The sequence below is a fragment of the Salmo salar genome, chromosome ssa03, assembly GCF_905237065.1.
Source record: "Salmo salar chromosome ssa03, Ssal_v3.1, whole genome shotgun sequence".
NCBI classification, from domain to species: domain Eukaryota; kingdom Metazoa; phylum Chordata; class Actinopteri; order Salmoniformes; family Salmonidae; genus Salmo; species Salmo salar.
Window position 1 is genome coordinate 41,233,441 of NC_059444.1, and position 9,033 is coordinate 41,242,473.

Sequence of the window (9,033 nt, forward strand, 5' to 3'; positions counted from 1 at the left end):
TCTCCTGGCTAGGGTTTTCAAGGGGAACTAAAGTACATGGAGATGGTTGGCAGCCTCTGCTTAACATCCCTCAGACAATCACATCAACCCGGCTATTGTTGGCGCAACTTGCAGGAAGAAAAAATCATTTTGTGTGTATCCTAAATGGTACCCAATTCCCTATACAGGCCTAGTGCACTATTTTTGATGAGGGCCCATGAGGGTCTGGTCAAAAGTAATGCACTATATAGTGCATAGGAAGCAAGTTGTGACACAGACTCCATATTGGGAGACATGACACCATATGGGGCCAACATACATGTGGAATAGACAGAGAGTAGAACATTGACAAGCTCAAAGAAGCTAACACAGGCCCCTGAGCTTTCTGCTTGTTCTTCTGTAGTGTAGTTAGTAACTGTTGCTGTTGCTTAACAAATTCCAATGAAGAACAGCCCATTACTTAACTAACTGGCAGCTACATATTTCAGATTAATTTGCGAGCTACTCTATGAGCCATGCTGCTGATCCACAAAAAATGCTCTGGCAAACACAGACGTTCTCTTCACTGCGTCTGTGTGGAATCGGTGTTAAGGGTTAGCTGGATATTTGCAGGTCAGATTTGACAAAAAATGGGCAACGTGAGCAAGGGGCAGGGGTAGGGTGCAGTTGTATAGACACAGAGTGCTCCTGGTCTGCGATGTCCTGCAATGAGCTATGCATGCCTGGGGCCGGGTCCAGGGCTGGCCTCCCGAGGCAGGTTGGTTTAGGCACTGAGCAGAGAAATTCCACAACTACTCTGTCATCTCATTGATATGAGGAATAGAGCCGAGTTCAGCCATAATATACAGCAGGGCTATGGGCCGGTATCCTACAGCTCAGACAGAGAGAGGGTCCAGTTCAGCCATAATATACAGCAAGGCTATGGGCCGGTATCCTACAGCGATGTCGTACAACTGGCAGACAGGCAGGGACATGCAGACATCCCCACGAACATACAGAATAAAATAAACACTAGCTCAGAAGACTTACTAAATCGGGAGACTACATGACACACACACACTCGCACGCCTCATCCACCTCTGAGTAAAGTAATGTGTGAGGAGGACTGGTGATGAATTCTGTCTGTGTTTGAAGTTTGGTGGCTCAAAAAAACCAAAACTCATTGACACCCACCAGTCTTTGCATTTAAAGTGGGGAGAGAAACAATACTTAACACTTCTATTCTTTACCCTCCCTTAATTTAACAAAATCACTAAACCATAATTTGTATGTTGCACACATTCTATGCTGTGACTTGCTTGGGAACCAACCATTATTACACAGTATCTTACAGGCCCAGTGAAGTCAAAAAATATATATTTTCCTGTGTTTTATATGTACAGTTGAAGTCAGAAGTTTACATACACTTAGGTTGCAGTCATTAAAACTCGTTATTCAACCACTCCACAAATTTCTTGTTAACAAACTATAGTTTGGCAAGTCAGATAGGACATCTACTTTGTGCATAACACAAGTCATTTTTCCAACAATTGTTTACAGACAGATTATTTCACTTATAAATTACTGTATCACAATTCCAGTGGGTCAGAAGTTTACATACATTAAGTTGACTGTGCCTTTAAACAGCTTGGAAAATTCCAGAAAATTATGTCATGGCTTTAGAAGCTTCTGATAGTCTAATTGACATAATTTGAGTCAATTGGTGGTGTACCTGTGGATGTATATCAAGGCCTACCTTCAAACTCAGCGCCTCTTTGCTTGACATCATGGTAAAATCAAAAGAAATCAGCCAAGACATTAGAAAACAAATTGTAGACCTCCCCAAGTCTGGTTCATCCTTGGGAGCAATTTCCAAATGCCTGAAGGTACCACGTTCATCTGTACAAACAATAGTACGCAAATATAAACACCATGGGAGCACACAGCCTTCATACCGCTCAGGAAGGAGACGCGTTCTGTCCCCTAGAGATGAATGTACTTTGGTGCGAAAAGTGCAAATCAATCCCAGAACAACAGCAAAGGACCTTGTGAAGATGCTGGAGGAAACAGGCACAAAAGTATCTATATCCACAGCAAAACGAGTACTATACCAACATAACCTGAAAGGCCGCTCAGCAAGGAAGAAGCCACTGCTCCAAAACCGCCATAAAAAAGCCAGACTACGGTTTGCAACTGCACATGGGGACAAAGATCGTACTTTTTGGAGAAATGTTCTCTGATCTGATGAAACAAAAATAGAACTGTTTGGCCATAATGACCATCGTTAGGTTTGGAGGAAAAAGGGGGAGGCTTGCAAGCCGAAGAACACCATCCCAACCTTGAAGCACGGGGGTGGCAGCATCATGTTGTGGGGGTGCTTTGCTGCAGGAGGGACTGGTGCACTTCCCAAAATAGATGGCATCATGAGGAAGTAAAATTATGTGGATATATTGAAGCAACATCTCAAGACATCAGTCAGGAAGTTAAAGCTTGGTCACAAATGGGTCTTCCAAATGGACAATGACCCCAAGCATACTTCCAAAGTTGTGGCAAAATGGCTTAAGGACAACAAAGTCAAGGTATTGGAGTGGCCATCACAAAGCCCTGACCTCAATCCTATAGAAAATGTGTGGGCAGAACTGAAAAAGCGTGTGCAAGCAAGGAGGCCAACAAACCTGACTCAGTTACACCAGCTCTGTCAGGAGGAATGGGCCAAAATTCACCCAACTTAATGTGGGAAGCTCGTGGAAGGCTACCCAAAATGTTTGACCCAAGTTAAACAATTTAAAGGAAATGCTACCAAATACTAATTGAGTGTATGTAAACTTCTGCTATTATTCTGACATTTCACATTCTTAAAATAAAGTGGTGATCTTAACTGACCTAAGACAGGGAATTTTTACTATGATTAAATATCAGGAATTGTGAAAAACTGAGTTTAAATGTATTTGGCTAAGGTGTATGTAAACTTCCAACTTCAACTGTACATTTGAACAAACTGGTCACTGTGCAAAAGTTGAGGATTATGCCATATTTATTTCTATTAGGCTAGATATTTTTCTAAAAGTAATCTCTATGCCTATGCACATGCATGTATGTTCAACTAGTTTGAATTTAGAAAAATGCTCAGTTATTAAAATAAATACTTATTTTGGTCCATGAAGTAATCAACAATGGGTATGCCGCCATCTTGTCTATTTCAAGTAATCATCTGTCATAATGACATACGGCACTTTGGGATGGACACTCACCTGTCTCAATCAGTGAGAGAAGACTTGAAATAGATAAGATGATTTATTGATTGAAACAAAAAAGTGTTTATTTTAATAATGGAGCATTTTCTAAATTCAAACAGACCTCCTGTAACTGGACACGGACATTTTGAGACTCCTGTTTCCACAAATCGAGGATGAAGACAGCATCGCAAAGCTAAGGTTGGTCGGAAATTGTCAGTGCTACACCAAACAGTACCTGTCCTGTTACTCCCAGTAATGGATACCAAAAATATTTTATTAAATCACGTTATCTGTTGTAGCAATCTGTAGCTACAGTTCTCTGCCCTTTACTACACCTGTGACACACTGAACTTTACTACACTGTCAATACTGTATTTTTTTGTTTGTTACTTTTACCATATAACGTTGTTGTTGTATACCCAGTTCTCTTTTTGAGTTAGTATTAAATATTGTACACTCCCCTGTATTTTAGACTTTGATAAACATTCTTTGGACATATCTGAATGTCAGACATATGTTTGTGGAAGCAGAGTGCTTCTGACGAATGGTCTTGTACTCTCTGCTGGATAAGCTGAATAAGACTGCCAGAAGTGGTGTAGGGCTCACAGACCTTAACCACCACCTGTCTGAGCTCTTGCAGAATATGGTTGTGGAGTTACCATTTTACACTTTTAGTGGAACGGATGTAGGGAAACATGCTTTTTTTGGTAAAGGTGTCGAACTGTGGGACCTAAGTGTATAGAGACAGAGGAGTGTATTGTTTAGGGACATTGGGAGCTACTTTTTAGACAAAAGATCAGTCAACAAAGTGAATTGGCTGGGAAGGCAGTTCTTACACAGTATGTATTGTTGTGCAGTGGCATGTATTTATTGATCCCCATCTCTCTGTTTCATAAATGTCCTTCAATTAACAAGAGGCTGAATGAAACATTGTCCTTCTGTCTCAGTATGTATAGTGTATCTATCTGATCTATCTGATGGTCAGAATGTCACGACTTTCGCCGAAGTCGGTCCCTCTCCTTGTTCGGGCGGTGTTCGGCGGTCGACATCACCGGCCTTCTAGCCATCGCCGATCCACTTTTCATTTTCCATTTGTTTTGTCCTTGTCTTACACACCTGGTTTCAATCCCCCAATTACTTGTTCATTATTTAACCCTCTGTTCCCCCATGTTTGTTTGTGAGTGATTGTTTATTGTATTGCGGTCTGTTATTGTGGCCTTGGATTTATTTGATGTGTATTGGGATTATTGTTGAGTAAAATTGCATACTTTACTCATATCTGCTGTCCTGCGCCTGACTCATCTACACCAGCTACACACAGACGCATTACACAGAAAGAGTATGACATTGTTGCCGCCCGTATCATTGAATGAAAGGGAAGCCAGTGAGCATTTGGCCTCCCTAAATAAAATAATAGCCAATCAGCGTTCATCTAAACTAAGAGAGCTCAGCTGTGAATCGTTCTAATAAACAACAATACATTTACTGTCTCTAATTACAACCAAAAACCCCTTCCTAATCTCAGTCCTACCTGTAAAACTCCCCCAGCCCATTAACTTTGACAGATAATTCTTATCAATAGTAGCAGGGGATTTTTGTCTTTGTATTGTAATTTGAGAATATGCAGAGATAAGAATGAGGTGGTTGTGTCATTCAGTGTCCCTTGCTCGTTTTTGTCCCACTTGTTGTGCTCCATAATTGCAAGGTGTGTCCCCTCCGTCATGCTTGTGTACCCAAAATGCCGCCACATTGGGGTATTTTTCAACAGGGACTCCAGCAGGGACTATTTTTCAGCAAGGACACCAGATAGTTTTAGAAAGAGAAAAGGTAAAAAGAGAAAAGGGGTACACTAAATTGATGACATGGTCTGGAAGGTACTCTGTGGACATCAGGCTACCACCTGTAACCCCATAACACTAAAACAAACCCATACAAACACTACCCAATTCATACTATGCGTACTGTAAATTGAGCTATCTTATCCTTCAGCTTGTGAATATTTTTGCCAACTTACCTTCACCTTGTGCAGAGCTTGGGGTTGGAAACATGCTGATGGAATCAGATTATGTACCACCTAGCACAAAACACACAACAATATACAACCCAGCTAGCACAGTGGATCTGGGCCGATTGCGGCTGAGAGTCCGGGCACTCGGCTGAGAGTCAGACTCGGCCGACGTCATGTGGCCCGAGTCTGGGCCGCCTTAGGTAGTATTACTTATGGCTAGGATGCGGGGATTGAGCTCGGGCCGATTCCGTTGAGAGTTATCTGGCCCAAATGTATTACTTGGGGCTCGGGCCGATTGGGGCTACTCTCTGGCAGATGATTACACGGGCTGCTTTATATATCCTTTCATTATTTATTTATCCATATTTTCTCATTGCTTCTGTGATCAAAAAATACAATTAACATGTAAATTAAGTTCGTTAAGAGTCCTGTTTAAGTAGTATTTTAGTATTTTGATTCTTTGAGCAAAGCAATTGATAAGCATTAAAAACTTTGTAGCTGGAGCCTCCCGAGTGGCGCAGCGGTCTAAGACACTGCATTGCAGTGCAAACTGCATTGCTACAGATGCTAGTTTGATACCTGTGCCGGCAACGACCGAAAGACCCGTGAGGCGACGCACAATTGTCCCAGCATCGTCCGAGTTAGGAGAAGGTTTGGCCGGCTGGGATGTCCTTGTTCCATCGTGCTGTAGCGGGCCAGGCGCATGCACACTGACACGGCACGTTTTTTTGGGGGGTGGATGGGTATAATTTGTATGCATAAAATGTATAATAGTAATATTTAAAATTACAAAATTGGGTAATTTTGTATACATTTATTGAAATTTGCACCGGGCCACTTCTGGGGGGATTCTGGTAAGATGCCGGCAAAGTCGGCTGAATTCCGGTAGACGGAAACGGCCTGATGCACTTGGGCCGATTATGGGCAGACATTCATTTTGATTCCGGGCCGATTCAATCATTTATTTTGGTTCCGAGTCCAACACCCGATTCTGGGCCGATTCCTCATTGCTAGCTGGGAATTTAACCACCCCTCTAATTATATTGATTTTTGGCTAGCTTTGCAAACCTAACATGGACATTGCGATACTGTCAGCTTGCTGTTAGCTAGTTAGCAACACTAAATTGGCAGCAAGATTGCTTACCAGCTGTGAACCAACTGTAGACTATTTATACACATTCATCATTACTACCAACACACCTAGAGTGAGTTAGCTATATCGACAATTCAATTTTTAGTAACAGAGAGTTTTCCAGACAATGGTGGAATAGATGGCTACCAGATTGAGTTACTCTTATTTGCTAATGTTAGCTAGCTTATGTTTACTCTGCTAAAGGTACAGTAGCTATCAGCTGATTTTTTATTTTACTAGGCAAGTCAGTTAGGAACAAATTCTTATTTTCAATGACGACCTAGGAACAGTGAACTGCCTTGGTCAGAACAATTGATTCCCTGTCAGCTCAGGGATTTGATCTGGCAACCTTTCGGCTACTAGTCCAACACTCTAACCTCCAGGCTACCTGCCGCCCCAACAGTCTAGCAGTGACAACCATGGCATAGGCTAAATAGATTGCCAGTGTTTGTAAGTGAGGACTTGGTGGACTGTATATTCTTTAGGTTAGGTTTTACTTTATGTGTTCGCTCTTGTATGCTGGTATGGGCAAAGACGACAAACAGGTAGGATTCCAGTTGAGGTGGTTTAATAAAGTGGAAGATGCACAAGCATGGAACAGCACAGCACAGTGTATGTAGTATTGATGGGCTAGGGCACTTAGTGCTATGTATGGCAAGTTGCCTCAACCAAGGTGTGTGTGTGTGTGGTGTATCAACAAGGACGCACACTGGCCTTAGTTAACACAAGCTTTTTTGTAATTAGCACAGCCAGACTGAATGCCTATTCCCTCTCAGGAGACTGAAGAGATTGGGTATGAGTCCTCAGATCCTCAAAAAGTTCTACAGCTTCACCATCAAGAGCATCCTGACTGGTTGCATCACTACCTGGTAAGGCAACTGCTCGGCCTCCGACTACAGAGTGTAGTGCGTACTGCCCAGTACATCACAGGGGACAAGCTTCCTGCTATCCAGGACCTCTATACCAGGCGGTGTCAAAGGAAGGCCCTAAAAATTGTCAAAGACTCCAGCCACCCTAGTCATAAACTGTTCTCTCTGCTACTGCACGGCAAGTGGTACCGGAGCGCCAAGTCTAGGTCCAAAGGGCTTCTTAACAGCTTCTACCACCAAGCCATAAGACTCCTGAACAGCTAATAAAAGGGCTACCCAGACTATTTGCCTTGTCCCCCCACCCCCCTCACCCCACCAACTCTTTACGCTGCTGCTACTCTCTGTTTAATATCTATGCATTGTCACTTTAACTCTACCTACATGTACATATTGCCTCAATTACCTCGACTAACCTGTGCACCCGCACATTGACTCTGTACCAGTAACCCATGTATATAGCCTCGCTACTGTTATTTTACTGCTGCTCTTTAATTATTTGTTATTTTTTACTTATCTATTTTTACTTAACACTTATTTCTCTTAAAACTGCATTGTTGGTTAAGGGCTTGTTAGTAAGCATTTCACCGTAAGGTCTACACCTGTTGTATTCAGAGCATGTGACAAATAAAATTTGATTTAAAGTTGAAACTACTTCACGATTCTACCAGTGAAATGAAAATGCGCTCGTTCTAGCTTGTGGTTTGGATAATGTTGATGTTTATGGCAAAAACTTAATGTTGTTAATATAGTAATGATTGTATGCCATGGCAAAGCCAGGGTGAAATTCCCCTTTAATTGTTACCCAGAGATCTTTTGATATTGAGATACAAACGACTGAATTTGACCTATAATAAACTAAATAATGGAGTTAGCACATACACATTTTTTATTATATAAGAATTAGAAAAGTAGTAGTGAAAAATTGTAAGATTATAGCAAAAATAATGTCCTCAAACTTTCAGGAAAGAGATACACAGCCTATTCCCGGATTATGTCTGAACGGTGCCTCTTTTAGCCTCCGCTGAAGCTAAAATCTCTTGATTTGATCGCTAGATTTTGAACAAAGGTCGCTATGTTGATAATTACTTTGTTGAAGGAAATGTACTTTTTACGGTTTTAACATGTTGTTGTCTCACCTAGCTATCTTAAGATGAGTGCACTAATGAAAGTTGCTCTGGATAAGAGTGTCTGCTAAATGACTAACATTTAAATGTAATTGGATTTTAAATAAGGGGTCCACTTTCATTTACATTTTTTTATTCGCTTGCTCCCTCCCTTTAAAAAAAAAAAGAATCTGTTAAAAACATTTTTGAAATAGTATGGCCTTAGTTTCCAGAACTAAATGGCCAGATGCAAGGTGAAACAAACAACAACATGTGGAAGAGTCTATACCATAGTCAAACCTTGTGGTTTAGCACCCAGCTGCTGTTCAGGACAGACAGACAGACAGACATACATATCCTATAAGACAGGCAGTCGGATGGCCGGACTGACCCTATAAGGCAGGCGGACGGACGAACCGACGGACCGACTGGCCAGCCGGCAGACACACAGAACTACCCAGGAAGTCTGTACTTTTCCCCCTGACTGGAACCTCACCAGACACAGCCAACAGTAAGAAGTAAGAATACCTTCCTGGTTATTCACACCTGCAGTATTAATAGCTTATAGGGTATGCTGGTATGCCTATCCATCCTACTCCTGTATTAGTTCTGGGTGGAAGCAGCCAACAGTCCAACAGTAGGTGTCAGTAGTTGTTACAGAAGAGAGTCTAGGTGTGCGTCCCAAATGTCACCCTATTCCTATTCCCTATGTAGTGCACTGCTTTTT